Here is a 17378-nt window from a genome sequence, read left to right as displayed (position 1 = left end):
ACACATTAGATGACATTAGATGTGTTGTGTGGCCCAGATGCAATGACAATAACAATGTGTGGCCTAGATGCAATGGTACGGTGACATTAATGTCACCAAAGTGCCACACAAGTATAAGTGATTAAGTGGTAGAGTACAATCTTTCAAAAAAAAAAAAGTGGTAGAGTACAAATAATTAATCAGTTTAATAGAAAGTATGCTTAGATTCGGGATCGTGAACACTTGGGAAATATGATTGCTCTTAAGTAAGTTGCATGTGTATGAGAATCTAATCCCATCATGTTGCATACTAAAAATCAACTTTAGTTGCTTTGCTTTTGAATGTTATTTTAATCATTAATTTATTATTATTTATGAACATCATGAACAAGCTGCGCAGACTTGTCCTCTCTTTCATACGTATGACTTATGAGTATGATGCTACACTTTTAAAGGTACTGTGGTAACTTTTTTTTATTAAAAAATATATTGAAAATATTAGTAGAAAAAGAGTGAGATGGGGTCATGAACATAAAAGCCTCATTAATTTATCATTCTGACCAGCCTTAGATGTATATGAACTAATTCAAAGTTGAATTAAAGCTAGGGATTAATTTATGAGAGACATTTAATTAAAGGTAAATGACCCACCAAGCTTACTTTTTGTTTGATTTATATATATTCCACGGTTATGCATGCTTGGCAAAAAAATCAATTTTTTATCATTGTGAAAGAAGAAACAAAAATGAATCAACATAATATAATAAGTAAGGTTCCTTCTTTAAAAAAAAAACATAATAAAGTAGGTTTTTCTTCATTGATGAATTGAGGTAACTTACCCGTCAAATAAAATTCATATTTTCTACATTTTTATTCTTACAATCGATTACCATTTTTATTTTAAAAATATCAAATTTCTTCATCTACTTTATTCAACATGTGATCTCTATTTCTTTTGTTATATAATCGAATTTTACTTGTCATTGAAGATAAATTAACTCTAATTCATGAAAGGTTAATGTATGTCTCACCCTTAACTATTCATTTTTCTTATTGAAAGAATGAGTTTTTTTAGGGTTGAAAGAAGGTTACTAGTTGGAATAATATATGGTATATGGAATGACAACACAAAAGTGACTCATAACACACGCTTTATTATTCATTGTCATCACAAACGCCAAATCTTTGAGCAGATCACTTATATCCAAAATAGTTGTTTATATCCAAAATAGTTATAAGTTTGGTTTGGTTGGACCAAAGTTTTGTTGAAGATGTTAACAGGTTAAACAAATCGATTAGTCAAACAAATTCAAACTATGAAGTTTCCCATGTTTCATGAATGATCACTCAATTTGTCTTTAGGTTGTAAGTGAAAAATACCACATAAATCTTTGATATACAACAGGGAATTTTTTTTTTGTCAAGTAGCTTAATGGATATAAAACTCACACATTTTAAATTTGAATAAGTGATGTGTTTGGGGTTCGAACATCAATCCCTATATATAATATGCAATATCCCTACCAACATTAAGTTCACAGGATACATCATTGAAATTTTTAATTTAAACTCAGATCAAAGTGTCTAACCCAATAATATTTATGCTAGGTGTAAAGGATGTTTTCCTAACTCCTTTAAATCCGCATATGCACACAAATTCTCAATTTTATATATGTCACAAATATACATGATAATTAATAATAATTAATTAATCTCAACAAAAGAAAATGAATTCCTCTAGAAAAAAAATTAATTAATTACCATTAGAGGAAAAGGACCGTGTTAATTTGGAGTTTGACTTAAAAATCAAAGTCGATTATCTTTCTTTTTATAAAAAATCAAGGTCGATTATCTCTTGAACAATTCGTAATTAGATAAAGTATATTAGGATCGTTTTTTATTTTATTTTTGCTAAGATCATATGATTGTGTATAAAAAAATAATTGTCCAGATATTGGGATATGGAGACGGTATGAATGTTGGGTGAATAATGGTATCTTTGTCTGTTTAATAATTTCGTCATGGGTACGCAGAGTTGTTGGGTTCCGTTTACCACACTATACTATTCCTAGATGCTTATTTGTCCTTTATGTATTTGTTCGTATTTGTATTTGTATTTGTCCTTTATGTACACTTGCAGACAAACAAACACACACACTCTTTTGTTGCCAATAGCTAATGCAATTATTTATCTATTTGTTCATAAAAAAAGTAAAGAAAAGAAGAACCTAATGCAATTATTTACATAATATATACATTCAAATCTAGTGTATACATATAATGACATGCTCTTATATAAATAACAAAATCGTGTACATATATTTTCCTTTGTAATATTGCACGAGTCTACACATTAATTAGTATATAATTTAATTAGTTTTTTTTTTTTGATTGAATAACAATAAATCTTATTAACTACTATTAAATTTTTGAGGAAAAGAATTATTGTTAATAAGTTTTATTGTTTGGAGGAAAGGAGATCTAGTGTTTAATTTTCAATATTGCTAACAAATTTTTCTTAATAAACTAACTACTAATATTTATTAGTGTAAAAATTGGGTTTAATTTGTATACACTGTCGTTGTCAAAAGTTTTACGATAATTCACAGTAAATCAAATAGATGTATGATTCTAAAATGATTATGACAAAAGTTAAACTTTTTTAAATGTTTCACCACCAAAAAAAAAAGTTAAACTTTTTTTCCTTGTCAATCTTTTTTAATAATTTGTCGGTTTTCTTAGAGAATTACCGATCTATCGGATATTATTGATTGATCGTGATATATATGAATTAAATCAAAATAAAATTACACCTCTAAATTTCGGACATGATATTAATTGAGGTGGTTCAATCAAGTGTGATAAAGAGGTTAATTATGAATGCAGATATAGTCGATAGTACATACATGCAACTATGCAAGATGACATGCATGCAATGATGCAAGCTTGCAAAATATTAAGACAAGCCAAAACTAAGGGCCGTGTCTGTAGGCTTCCTACAGAATCACTGACAACGATTTTGACAGGAACTTGCCCTAGATTGGACGAAGATAGTTCAAGGTTGTGCATGATTTTGTTTTTGATTTTTCGGATGGCATAATTAATTATTTAAATAAATAAAATACAATATGTTATGGTAAGGTTTCGGAAACATAGTTCAATTGATGAGTAATTTTTAGAAAGTAAATGATCACTTTGGTACTCTGCACCTCACTATCATTAAAATCTTTGACTCAAGATTAAATACAAAGTAATCCCTAATTGTGCACTTCCGTTATAACTTTAGTCCCTGACGTTAAATAATTATGTTAATTGATGATGTGACAAATGTTTTATGCTAACAATGAGTATGAGGTGTCACCGAGACTAAAGTGAAAATAGAAAATTGTCACTTTGATCCCTGGACCGAAAGTTAATATCCTCGAAAATCGGCATCCCTGAACCGAAATTGTCCTTGAATCTTGACGAGGGAGATAATTAAATGTAATGGCTTGTAATGTCTAATTGTTTTGGATTTTTTTTTTTTTTTTTTTATATTTTGGGATATGCTACGCATTTTGGTACATTTTTCTATTGAATAAGTTTGCATATATAAAGTTGTGTATTGAATAAATTCGAATAATGAATAAAATTTAATAAAGTTGCGTATTGAATAAATTCGAATAAAGTTGCACAAGTACACGAAATCAATTCAAAAAATACACAATATTCAGTTTTAATTTCATATACATTACATTCTTCCTAAATATGTGGTATTATTATGATGTTGGATTTAAATTAAATTCTTGAAAGTTTGTCGAAAACGTTGGCATTGAAGTGTCTCACACTTAGTGTAAAAATTTGCAAGTTTCTTTCAAAACACAAAAAAATGAAGAGAACACAACACATGTATTCTACAGAATCAACTATATAAGTTTTCACATTGAATCCCTTCATATAGGATGAGTCATCACATAAAGGAATGCATCCCAATATATTTTTTTGAACTTAATCCTACTGCCCTGCCAACTGACAAGTTTCAATTGACAGAGGAGCATGATCAAGCTCAAAACAACATCTTAAAAGTGCATTTCCTTTTGTGACATTCATTCTATACGAAGGAATTCGATGTGAAAACCTACATAGTTGATTCAACAGAATGCATGTTGTGTTATCTTCATTCATGTGAGTTTTGAAAGAGACTTTCAAAACTTTACGCTAAGTATAAGACACTTCAATACCAACATCTGCAACAAAATAAAGACACTACATAATAATGTTGCTACCTAAACATAATCTTGTGGCAGAATCCAACTCTTGATAATATCTTCAGGCGACCTCAGCAACGTAGCATCCATCTCAATCCTCGGGAATATGTGGTGCTAACGATATACAGAGAACATGCTCCTCACAAAGTCATCTTCTGTCAGCATTATCTTGTCGGACTTGAATAAACCGGGATGTCCAAATTGAACGTCTTCCACCCTCCTTGTGTCTTTGGGGCTGAGTCCTTGGTTGATTTCATTCAGTTGATCCTTCAGATCCTTTAACGTGACATCAACCTGAACCTTGAACAAATAAGGGTTTCTACCGTTGAAGTGTACTTTAACGCTGAACAAATTGTCCATTGTTTCAAATCTACACCATAAGAAATTAAACATTTAATGAAAATTTCATTCAAACATTTCATCAAACACTTGGAGTGCAAAACTAAAACATAAACATGCAAATAACTAAACAATTAAGCAATATAAAGTCATTTACATGTAAATATTGTATCATTTCTTGCCAAAAAAAATCAAAATTCAAACAAACCCTTAATCTAAACAATTTCTAATTTAAGAGAAAAAATATAACGTATAAATATAAAATGTTAATGGTGTTTGATTATGAAAACTTACTTGTTATTGGATTGCAACGCGAATTAAGTCACGTAAGTTGTATTTCAGCGTGACTTAAGTCACATTAGGTTTAACACCAGTGTGACTTAAGTCACGTGGGGATACTTTCGGAAGTTCAGTTGGGAGTGAGCAAAACGAGATGGGAGAAGAGCAATTTTCTCACGATATATTGTAACAAATGTAACAAACACGATATGAATATATATATTTTTTGTTTTTTTTACCTTTATCATTTAAAAAGTGTAACAAATTAGATGAGTATGTTTATACTTACTTTTTCATCATTCTAATTATACCCTTAAACAACTTTTTCTATAATAAAATTGTTGTTGGTGTCATCAAAAAAAGAATTTAAATTATATTTTTTTGTTATATTGTATTATTGTCGGTGTCGTGGAAATAGATAATCATAGTTAGTTTGATTTTTTATAACTTGAAAACAATAAACATTTATATTTTTTTTTAGTTTTAATCAAAATCAAAATTTCATAAAAAAACACCGTTTATAATTTTCAAACGTTAGCGCAATAAAAAGAGCGGAAAGACGGGCACGTGACTGCCCGTCTTTTCGCTAGTAAACATATTAATTAAAGGACTCCAAGAGGTATTTGGCTTAAAATATACACATAAGTTAGTGCGATATAAAACGGACAAACGAGCACGTCTTTCTATGGATACACCCTGGATAACAGTCCTAACCAACATATCTTGACCATCCAAATTGGATCCGATGTTATAGTACTCTTAAAATGGTAACACATGTCCAGGTAAAGTTTTGATAGCCAAAAACCCTACTTAATCCCTATTAATACTATGTGCAACATCGGGTCTTGTATCTTACTTTGTAACATATTATTAGCTGCATTTTCTAAGTCCCTCAATGACTTAAATGTCAGAGCAAGTGCAGGTACACCACCCCCTCCAGTGGAGACGGACTCACGATGGACCGCGGTGGACGACAACCATTATATTCCTCTGTACATCGGATCTTCTCCAACAAGTCAACCATCTTTGATCCAATAAGATCATATACTTTTTAACTTTTCATAAAATTCAAATTCCATAGAAACATTGTGCAAACATTATTATTTTCAAATTTAACAGTCCAATATAAAGGTACAAATATTATTATAAGAATTAAGGAAAGGTATTTATATAAATCCGACATGTTGGAAATTTAAGTCTTAATAATAAAAACAGATTTCATAAAACATATTCAACGATTATGAATCAATAGCGGAAGCAAACAAAACATTGAACATGAATATGAACGAATCTACGACATGTTTGATTTATCAAGGATATTAAGAATTAGGGTATTAGGAATACCTGGAGATGTGGTAGCCCTCTCGACAACAACGATAAAGAGAGGAGGTGATCTGAAACAAACATCAACACGGTTAGTGGCGGCTGATTTGGTTCTTCCTCAACCGGTACCTTTATGCCTCAAGTTCTCTTCAGATGGGGAGAAGAGAGAGTTTGCCGTGTACGGTGCATTGGGGACCATAACCTCTTTTATATTGGATGACCATTAGGGTTATTCCGTTAATGGGCCATCCGGACATCCACTCATTGAGTCCATATCAACTAATTAAATATTTAATTAATTATCCAATTAGAAATCTAATAGCCTTATTACTTAATTTCGTCACTAATCAACTAAGGCTCACAATTGATAAATAGCTAATATAATTATTGTTACGATATTTGCCCACATAAAATTATTGGAATATAATAAATAATAAAATATTTCAACACGACATAAACCTTCAACGCACGTCACATAATCAGGTAAAGCCATTGTTGGACAATCTTGTTTAGACTCACAACGAATTCCAGCTGCATTGTCAAATCAAGAAAGAAATATTACTAAAAGATGAAAAATAGTGAGTATAACAGAAATTAGAAAATTTGAAAGTAGTGTGAAAAAACGCATACTTTTTCTGGTTTCAACTAAAAATAGCGAAAGAAAGATGATCAATGAACTAAAAACACATGAGAATTTGAGCCATATTTTATCTCCTTTGATTGTAATGTAAAAGTATTATTGATCGCTTAATAAGTAAAACTTCATCATCTTTTAATTTTAATTAAATGGTTTTTAGCACTTAGGAGTTGTAAAAGTCAGTTATAATATTATAATTAATGTTAATTGTCTTAAGTTTATAATTACTTTCTTTATTAAAATATATTATATCTATTGTTTATTTATATTTTATCACCTTGTATTATATAGGAGGCAATACAAAAAGAGAAACAACAACAAAGAATGATGAATAAAATAGACACCTAATTAACGCACGGAAGAAGTAATACATATTAAATATGGAAATTGCATGAGTTGAGAAAAATGTTGTGTTCTCTTGCCCATTAAGAGAACGAGAATTAACTAGTTATGGGATGTAGAATTGTCGTAGACATAAATAAAAATAATCCAGGATTGAGAATTGAAGTTAAAAATATGTAATTTTTATTTATTAACCAATGAGGTGAAAATGATAGAATTGAGGATTTCTGTTTTTTTTTTCTTTCATCCCTGCCCCTTACCACCTAAAGAAACAAATGAAAGTAAAAAATTATTAAAATTTTCAATAGAACAGAAACATCTTTACAAGATTTGACAAAAGTCTGAGGAAGGATATAAGACACTGCCTCGTTAAAATTTTTATCAAGAAAATCAAGTTAGATAAAACTTTATGATACAAAAAGAGTGTAGTTAATACAAGGCAAAAACGATTAATGAAATCTAAAAGAAGTATTTTTACGTGTTTTCACAAAGCAGTTCCTAGTACAATGAGGTAAACTATCCATCCAAATCAAACACCCATAAAAAAAAAAAAAAAGGAATACGCTCATTCACAATGAATAACGACAAGGTTAGCTTGCATGGGAAATAACAAAAGGGGACAACAATGAAGGACAATGGTAATGTAGTTCTTTCTTTGTCTCTAGATTATCTTGGGTTTTGAGTGATGTCTTATATTCCTCGAATAGTTTTAGTGTGCAATATGTCCTCATAGTGTAGGATTAATTATCACTTGCATTAACATTTTTTCATGCATAAACTCTTTGTTAAAATCCTTTTCAAAGCTTTTTTTGAAAGAAAAAAAACTCGTTTTGCTATTGTACTGGGTCTTATGAGCATTTTCAAGTATTTAAAAACAATTTTTGAAAACATGAATCAATTCAAAAGTGACGAGTGACTCTCTAAATCGATTCATGTAAGTCATAGAGCTTTTATTTGTTTTTGAATCAATTTTAATCGATTCAAAAGTCGTAACTGACTTTCTCAATTAATTCACTTAAGTCATAGAGTTTCTAGTCAATTTTGAATTGATTCGAAACTGGATAGAAGGATATGAAGGTGAGTAAACACAACAAGAGAGAGTTGAATTGTGTTGACTTTTTCAAAACTTTTCTAAGTGTTTGTAAAAAATATTCTGAGTTTGAAGCAAAACAGAGTTTGTTCAGAGTCTGAAACAACATTTTAATTCAGCGGTATAAAATCAAACATACAGAGAGAGAGAGAGAGAGAGAGAGAGAGAGAGAGAGAGAGAGAGAGAGAGAGAGAGAGAGAGAGAGAGAGAGAGAGAGAGAGAGAGAGATTATACTGGTTTCTCCCACAAATCGAGAGATTTCACTATAATCGCACATATTACAAGTTTCTCAAGCACACATCCAAAAACATTAAGGAGTAAATTAACAAGCTACACCCATTTAAAATTATTGAGGAGTAAGTTAGCAATCCACTTTCATTTAATTATTTACACCAACTTTTAAAGATTTTATCGAAATACATACATCCACTTACTAGTTATTTACACTTTTATCGTTCCAAAATTACCGTAAACCAACAAAACAAAAGTGCTGATTTTCTCGCCAAACTAGGAGCTTCTTCCGATGTCAATCTGTTGGTGCATTCTCAGCCTCCTGATGATCTCCGTCCGCTGCTTAGGATAGATGTTCAAGGAACCTTGTTCTTCAGAGCTTAGCTTCCTTTTCTCTCTTTTCGCTGTTTTCTTCTCTCTTTTGTTAGCTTTGTAACAAAAAAAAACAACAAAACAAATGACCTTCCACTAATTTAACACAAGAATTGATTCCTTCCACTAATTTAACACAAGAATTGATCACGATAGTGAATTAAATATTAATGCATAATGACTCACATAGAAGTTTTTTTTTTTCTCTGACGAGTAAAACACACTAGTTTGTATTAACAAAAAAAAAAAAAAAACTGCTTTCATTAAGGTATACTTTTTTATTCGTATGGATATTTTAAAATTACATAATGTTTTCTTAATTCACGTAAAAAAAAATGCAGTTCAATACAAACGACAACTCATAAAAATACACCTGCTTTCATAAAAATACACCTGCTTTCATTAAGGTATACTTTTTTTTTTTTTCTTTTTCGCTTAATCGTAAATCGCAATCGCTTTCCCATGTCTTACGATTAAGTAATTGTATTCCTTAGCGGTGGAAAACAAGTGCCATCAGTTGAATTCTTTTTTCATTAGATTAGATACGATGTTGTAACCAAAAAAAAAAAAAGACACGATGCAGTAACACAGTAAGGTCAAGTGATACCGTCTCTAAAAGTTTTTTCTCCTAGGGTTTTGCTGCTGCCGCCCTTTGTGAGAGTCTTGTTTTTCGATCAGATTGTTCTACAACCTTGATCGCTTTGTGTTTTGCTCCCCTTATCATGGCTGTTAAAAATTCCTGTTGCTGCTACGTGTTCATCTTGGAATTCCTTTCTTGATTGCCTGTTTACCTAAATTCTGGATCATCACTCTACTGCCGGTGCCGAATCATACATATATCCTAATTGCGTGGCTGTTTGATTTTCACTTCCAACCGTTCAAAATTGTTAATGGCCGCAGCTATTCTCTATTATTTTCGAGTGTCCCATCCATTAACAGCTCTACAGAATTGTGATGATTAGCTTCAATATAATGTGAGTATTCTTGATTCATGAGCGGTGTATTTTGTTGATGAAGTGTCCACTAATTAATTGGGTGGAACATGATGCTATTAATCTTGTGATTGCCGCCTGTTTGTTGGTTTTCCTCATCCAATTGAATTTTTGCATTGCCTTTTCATTACATGACTATTACACCTTTCGTAATGGTAACAATGGCTTCATGGTAATCAAGTTTCAATAATGGTGCTAGTTGTTTTGCTATTTGGTACGGTTGACCTCTAGTTTATGTTTCCATAAAGGTGTATACAATCGGATGCTTTCCTTACTTCAGAGCAACATCGGATAAAGGTTAGTACAATAATGAGTCTGATAAGTTGGAATTGTCGGGGTTTAGGTAGCCCGAACACAATTCCCGACTTGAAATACCTAGTTCGACACTTCAATCCGGATCTCCTCTTCTTAAGTGAGACTTTAGTCCACCGAAATAAAATTGAAGATTTATGTTACTTGCCTGGTTTTGATTCTTGTATTTTTGTTGACCGCACCGGCAGAGGCGGTGGTCTTACTTTATTTTGGCGACATTCTTCCCAATTGCACTCTTTTTGATTTTTCTAATAATCACATCACTGTTGAAATTTGATTATGTTCTTGGTGTTTGTTCTTGGTGTTTGGAGACTCACCAGTTATTATGGCTATCCTAATGGAGGCCGTAGAATTGCTGCGTGGAATTTCTTCGTCAACTTGCTAACCAATTTGTCGGGCCATGGCGAATTTCTTGGGATTTCAATGACATTTTGGATGCTAGAGAAAAAAGAGGCCGCAATAATAGACCGCAATGGTTAATTAATGGCTTCCAGTTTGTCTGATGTCCCAGTTGAAGGCTACCATTTTACATGGTTCAAAAATCTTGGCACGCCGCGAGCGGTGGAAGAAAGGTTTGACCATGCTCTTGCTAATAGCTTATGGTTCAATTTCTTTCCGGAAGCTTCAATAGAAACTCTTGTGGCACCTGCTTCCGATCATTATCCCTGTTATTCTGGCGCGTTAGACTTACGATGTTCTAAACGATGTTCTAACACAGAACTCAGTAAACAGATGTTGTATATGATGTTTAGAACATTAAGCTAACAATCATAAACATAACAATGCGATATAACAAATAGGAAAGAAAAGAGGCACAGAGAAATTGTTAACCCAGTTCGGTGCAACGTCACCTACTCTGGGGGCCACCAAGCCAGGAAGGAAATCCACTAGTGCAGTCCGTATTCAAAAGCTCTCAGCAAACCACGTTTGCACTTATGACCTTGGACCTACCCCAACTAGACTTCAACCTAGGAACTCCTAGATCTGAGATCCCATCTCACTCCCTTACAACAGATCACAATCTCCTGTGATTCCCAAATTACAGACTCAAATCAAATGAGGTTACCCTCGAAAATAACAACTTGCAACCTTGCTTAAAAGCTTAGATGCAGTTCAGAATCTACCTAGCTCCTTGCTTAAAAGCTTCGGAGTAGTGCACAGTATTACAACTCAAAGCACAATCCTAAACATGTATCAAGATGATACACGAAAGGCTCACAAGATATAAGACTCAAAACCTAACAAAAACTCTATTTGTAAACCAATGTCTTGAATGATTCTTCAGGTCTTGCAGCCTCCTTTATATACTGAAGCAAGGCGTGTCATTCCTTCAATCATGCTTCAGATCGGATCAGTGACTTCTTGATTAAGCAACATGGACGGATATGGAAACTCGTAGAAAGTAGGCTCATTAAAAGTCACCTTAAAAATACTTTCCTAAGTCATTTTAACAATTCCTTAAGAAATCACATATGTTCTGATCTCATCATAATTGCACACGATTCATACCAACACATGGTGGTGTGGATTCATTCAATTTAGCAAGCGCGTGCGTAAACATAGGCAAAGCACAGAACGTACAGACCAGGTCTGGATGTTGGAACATTGTGTTCCACATCTGAAGGGAATATTTGTTTTAGGCAAAAGTGAAGCCAACATACAAATATCCAACAATCTCCCCCTTTGGCAAATTTTTGGCTAAAACAAATTCAGCCCACACCTGTTAAAACAGAGAGATAGCACATGCAACCTTTCCTTCAATCTTCACAATTAAAATCTTCCTTGAAGAAAAGTTCACATTCTCAGACTTCTAAAAGATACCAAAATATAGTTCTTCAGTCATCACACATAATCTTCCGAACTAGAAGAAGTATATTACAGGTCTCAGATTCTGCTTCCATTATTTTCACACAACAATTAACATATGGAATTTTGCAGACAAGAGACATTGAAAGGTATCAGAGAGAAAATCAGAGTCTTGCAGCAGAGGATGTATAAGGAAAAATAAATTTTTGTACATCCTAACCAGACAGTCAACTGTCACAACACGCTACTTAGAGAGTTATAGACAAACAATATTTAGTAGCTCAAACCATCAGATGTTCCTACATCCACAAGAACATTCAGGGACACAGAAGTTTTACTCCCCCTCAAGGAGCACAAACATATATCTTTTACTCCCCTGAATATATGCACTAAATAGAATCTTACTCGAACTAGATCAATATGAAGACATGCATGCATAAGCATATGTCTTGAACACAGAAGACTTCAACACATTCATCAGAATGTCTCAACATCAATAGGCACATTATCACATTATCTGAACACTAATCTTCCTACTATCATATGACCAAACGCAAGTCAATAAAAACATAAGTAAGTCATGCATTAGTCATGCATATCTACTCCCCCTTTTTAGCCATAAAATATGCCAAACTATTAGAACCATAACAGAGGAGCAAGTCTTCAAAGCAGGAGAATTTTAACACAAGAGTACCAAGAAACATAAAGTGCAGGAAAATATGTTGTTACAGACCATAGCACATACAGTGCTTAAAATATCCAGGGCATAGCCCATAAAACAAAAAAAATCCAAACACAGCGAAAGAAACAGAAAAAATTATTCTTCTGCCTCAGAGCTGCTCCCAGATGCTTCTTCTTCATCCTTGTCATCAACTTCCTCATCTTCATTTTCTGCTTCTTTATCCTCTTCCTCAGATTCAACCTCATCATCATCTTCCTTTTCACTCTCAGCCTCCTTATCTTCTGTACCAACGTCCTGTCCTTCCAGGGTGTGGATCATCAGTTCAAACTTAGCCTTCCTTTCATCCAGCATGACATAGGTGTCTTTCAAAGCTGCAATGATCTCTTCCTTTGTCATAATACCTGTATTAGGAGCAGAGGCAGATGTTCCAACAAGATCTGGAGCATGATGAGCTTTAAACAGTTTCTGGTGGGAAGTGAGAGGTGATTCCCTTTTCATAGCTAGATCAGCAGCAGAGATGATAGCAGGGTGTTGGCTCAGAATGATCTTACACAGCAAGGTGGGAAAATCAATAGGCAATTTTACAGCATCAGTCTTAGCATGCCTCATGGTCTGATCAAAGACATACCTCCCAATGTCCATCTTAGTCTTAGTTCCTACAACATAGATGAACCTAGCTAAACCTGTTGCAATGTCTGAAGAGTGAGTGGTGGGAACCCAATTAGCAGCACCAATTCTGTTGAGAACTGCATACTTCATACTCAGTGTAGACCATGATTTTCGGGTGTCAATCCATTAATTGGTTTTGAACCTTCAATTGATTGGACTTTTCGATCTTTATTCGTGGGAAGGGAAAAGATGAATTTAAAACCCTTTTTTTGGATCCGGGGGTCGGTTACGATTAGGGAAGGTGTTAGGCACCCGCATCGTCCACGGTACTCCGTGGGAACCTCTTTCTAACTTTATTTTTTATTTGAAAATTTATTGCTTAAAGTCTAAGTGAAAGAATGGAGGGAGAAGAAGTATGAGTTTATTTTTATTTGATCGATTTGGAAGGAATAAACCCTTGCCTACGTACCCTTAGAAGGGATCAAAACAGCAGTAGTTCTCTCTAAAAAATATTTTTTTGTGGGTTAGGTTGATTTTAATTTGATTTTTGAAAATGGTTTTGAGAAGGGTTGCGAGACCTCAAGGTATAGAAGAATAAAATAGAAGTGAGGTTGTTTCATTTTATTTAAGAAATTTGGTCTAAGTTTAATTAAGATTCATTAAGAGTTTGATTAAGAAAATAAAAAGGAAAACAACTTGGACTTGGATCCATGGTTTATTTAAGAAAATATTTGACTTATGCTTATTTGATTTTTTGAGATAAAAAAGGTTTTTCTAATGGTAAACTAGCGTGACGATGCGAAAAGTAAAGCGAGGTAAAAGCGATAAGTAAAGTGATATAGTGTCGGTGCAAGTGTCGGTGCTTGTGTTACCTACATTATTACAAAAATCCTAGATACATTCTATGGCCTCTTTGCCAAGCTACAAACCAATGGTAAAAATATACATCCATTTCCTAGTTATACAAACTAAAATCAATGACAATAATAAAATGGATGATGAAAATTAAACATGCATGCAATAATTATAAACAAAAAAGAAACAAGAGATAAAATAGACCACAACTAACATCAAGACAAGCACATTAAAAAGAAATAATACGAGGAAAGCAATAAAATGAGCAACCAAATAACATGTAAAATTAAAGTGTTTAAAATTGCAAGAAGTAAAATTTTAGAAGCAATTAGGGTAATAAAACTGAAAACAGTGGTGCAAATATCAAAACAGTAGAGAAAATTAAACAGAATTGGGCCTAATGCCAAAATAGTTGGGCTCAGGCTGGGCAGTTCTGGACCATTAGATGAATCAAGAGGTCCAGAACTGAATCCAGAAGAAATCATCACAGCCACTAGATCAAATGATCTAAGGGTTTAAAAAAAGGGAAAAATTCAACAAAATAAAGCAGACCACTCAGGGACCGTCAGATCGTAGATCTGACGGTTAAAGCAGGGGCGCACCAAAACAAATGAAGACAGGCGAACACACTAGCTAAAGCGATGGCTAACAGGAGCCGTTAGATCAAAGATCTAACGGCTCACAAGGAAGGTGCACCACAAGCTCACAGGACACCCACACAAAGAGACATGCGGAGGTATAAAAACTTGTTAACACATAGACCACATAATCTAAACCTAATTTCCTCTAACCAGCCACTCCTACTTTCTCTTCTCTCACTCGTTCTTCCTCAACCTCCTATAAACAAAATAAACTTCTCAAATCGTTCAACTTTTCTCTGTTTTTCAAAAAAACGTTAAAACACCATAGCATCCAAAACATTCAGACCGACTCCAACCACACCTCATCTCTCAGATCGACTTCTGCGATTAAAAACTCTATGACGAAATTGATTTGAAATCCAAAGCAAACAAACGTACACCAATCGTTGATGAGTCATAGATTAGTCTAATTTAATGCATTATTTAGTTTAGTTTTATTAAAGATTTAGTTTTATTTTATTGCATTTTATTTCCTTTTAGAATATTTTACTTTAAATTACTTTTTATTTTATTTTAGGAACGAATATATGGTGGAAGGTGTCTTGGAGCAAAAGAAAGAGGACTGGAGCAAATACAGTGCGAAAATACGAAGATACGGGACAAAAATATAATCCCACCAAGTCAGAAGCTTGGCACGGCCCGTGCCAACATGTGGCACGGCCGTGCCCGTCTCCAGAACCTGTTTTGCTACTTTTCTTCAAGCCCAAGTTACCCTGTTGCAGCTTTACCGTTTTGTCCTTTTAGTTGCTTAGTTTCTAAGTCGATTGTAAAGCTATAAATAGAGTAGCTCTCCACCATAAACATTCACGCCTTTACTTTGCTTAGAATATTTCTATTTTCAATAAAAGTCTTTATTTCTTTACTTTCTTTCTCGCAATTTTACTTTACTGTTATTTTCTCTCTTCTTCCCCCATGTCTACGATGAACATGAGTGAGTAGACTTCTTCGACTTAGGATTGTTGGGGAGTCTAAATGACATAATCCTAAACAAACCAAGCTTAAACCCTAATTTCTATGTAACCCTAATTTCTAATCTAGATTCACCATCTTATCGTGGATTAACAATTATCAAACTGTGGAAGCGAAAGCGGAAGGTTTGATAATCGTTAATCCATCATCCCAAACATCAATTCATAAAGCGAGAGCGGAGTCTTGATGTTGGAACAAGTGAATCTAGACAATAATTGCAAAACAGTGAAATAGTCTTTGCAATTATTGAGACAAAGAGTAGTTTCAATCCTCTATGCATCTTCTAGTAATCAAGTCAGCGAAATAGGCTTGGTTACTAGAAGTAAATTCTCACCGGACTTTCATCGGAAAGGTGAGGGGCTAAGGGAAACCGGTCTTTAGAAATTAGTGTGTAAACCATGAAATTAGATGTTTAAGTCTTGTCTAGTGAAGGGTTTGTTATTATGACAAACCAATAATCCTAAGGCTCTTTATTAATATTGTTATTTACCTTCAGCAATCAAAACTCCTTTTTACTAAACTTTCTTCTCCTCTAATCATTCTTTAAAAAGTTAATTAAGTTGAACAACTCCCTAGCGGAACGATACTCTACTTACTACTATTACTTCGATAGGTCGTGCACTTGCGGTTTGGCCCTATCAAGTTTTTGGCGCCGTTGCCGGGGAGTTAACTAATTTGATTAACTTTTTCTTAGTGATTAGAATTATCTCTTCTTCTTTCTCTTTTCTTTTTCTTTTTATTTTTTAACTTTTTCTGTTATCGTTAACTTCTTAGGTTCTCAATTTTTTATGCGAAAAACCCGAAATCGAGTTGTAATAATCAACGAGATCGAAAGGTATTTGCATAAACGAAAGAGAGACGCACGAAATAATAGCATCATGGCCAATCGCACTCTCAAAGAGTATGCAACGCATTCTACGGCTGAGCCACAAGCTGTTATTATGTACCCAACGGTTGAGGATGACAACTTTGAAATTAAGCTTGCCCTACTTAACTTGGTGTAGCAAAACCAATTCTCGGGATCCCCCACCGAGGATCCCAATCTTCACATATCTGTCTTTCTACGAATTAGTGGAACCATGAAGGAGAACCAAGAGGCCGTAAGACTTCATCTCTTTCCCTTTTCCTTAAGGGATAGAGCTAGCGCTTGGTTCCATTCCCTCGAAGTCGGTTCCATTACTTCATGGGATCAGATGAGGCAAGCATTCCTTGCCCGATTCTTTCCACCATCTAAAACCGCTAAACTTAGAGACCAAATCACACGGTTCAACCAAAAAGATGGGGAATCTCTCTATGATGCGTGGGAGCGTTTCAAAGAAATGCTAAGACTTTGTCCCCACCATGGCCTAGAGAAGTGGCTTATAGTCGACACTTTTTATAATGGCTTGTCTTATACCACTAAGATGTCTGTTGATGCAGCTGCAGGTGGAGCACTTATGAACAAGAACTACACGGAGACGTATGCCTTGATTGAAGACATGGCTCAAAATCATTACAAATGGACCGACGAGAGAGCCATCACTAGTTCTTCATCCTCCAAAAGGGAGGCAGGTATACACGAAGTCTCTAACTATGACCATCTTGCTTCTAAAATTGATACACTAACCGAAAAACTTGAAAAACTCAACGTCAGTGCTATCAATTTTGATAACCCTAATTTCCTAATTTCCTCT

The 17378-nt window shown here is 33.8% G+C and overlaps 2 long non-coding RNA genes and 1 other non-coding gene across 6 annotated transcripts; 1 reads left to right on the top strand and 2 right to left on the bottom strand.

The window, feature by feature from the left end:
- Nucleotides 1-3669: 3669 nt before the first annotated feature.
- Nucleotides 3670-6996, bottom strand: LOC146917370 (uncharacterized). 4 transcript variants are annotated; one of them, XR_015015583.1, is made up of 3 exons: nt 6798-6996; nt 6189-6698; nt 3670-4596 (listed from the first exon to the last, which is right to left on the bottom strand). It is a non-coding gene; the product is annotated as an uncharacterized LOC146917370 (long non-coding RNA). The 4 variants fall into 4 exon arrangements; XR_015015584.1 differs by lacking the exon at nt 3670-4596 and adding an exon at nt 4629-5899 and having other exon boundaries at nt 6798-6932; XR_015015585.1 differs by lacking the exon at nt 3670-4596 and adding an exon at nt 4629-5868 and having other exon boundaries at nt 6798-6932.
- Nucleotides 6997-7500: 504 nt separating this feature from the next.
- On the top strand, nt 7501-15598 carry LOC146917369 (uncharacterized). Its single transcript, XR_015015582.1, has 2 exons — nt 7501-7784; nt 15254-15598. It is a non-coding gene; the product is annotated as an uncharacterized LOC146917369 (long non-coding RNA).
- A 1348-nt stretch (nt 15599-16946) lies between these two features.
- LOC146917368 (small nucleolar RNA R71) lies at nt 16947-17053 on the bottom strand. The gene has a single exon (XR_015017029.1). It is a non-coding gene; the product is annotated as a small nucleolar RNA R71 (small nucleolar RNA).
- Between the last annotated feature and the right edge of the window lie 325 nt (nt 17054-17378).

The sequence above is a fragment of the Medicago sativa genome, chromosome 6 (genome assembly GCF_051527215.1).
Source record: "Medicago sativa cultivar Bolivia chromosome 6, Bolivia_mono, whole genome shotgun sequence".
In the NCBI taxonomy this organism is placed as follows: domain Eukaryota; kingdom Viridiplantae; phylum Streptophyta; class Magnoliopsida; order Fabales; family Fabaceae; genus Medicago; species Medicago sativa.
This window is presented reverse-complemented; position numbering and strand designations above follow the sequence as displayed.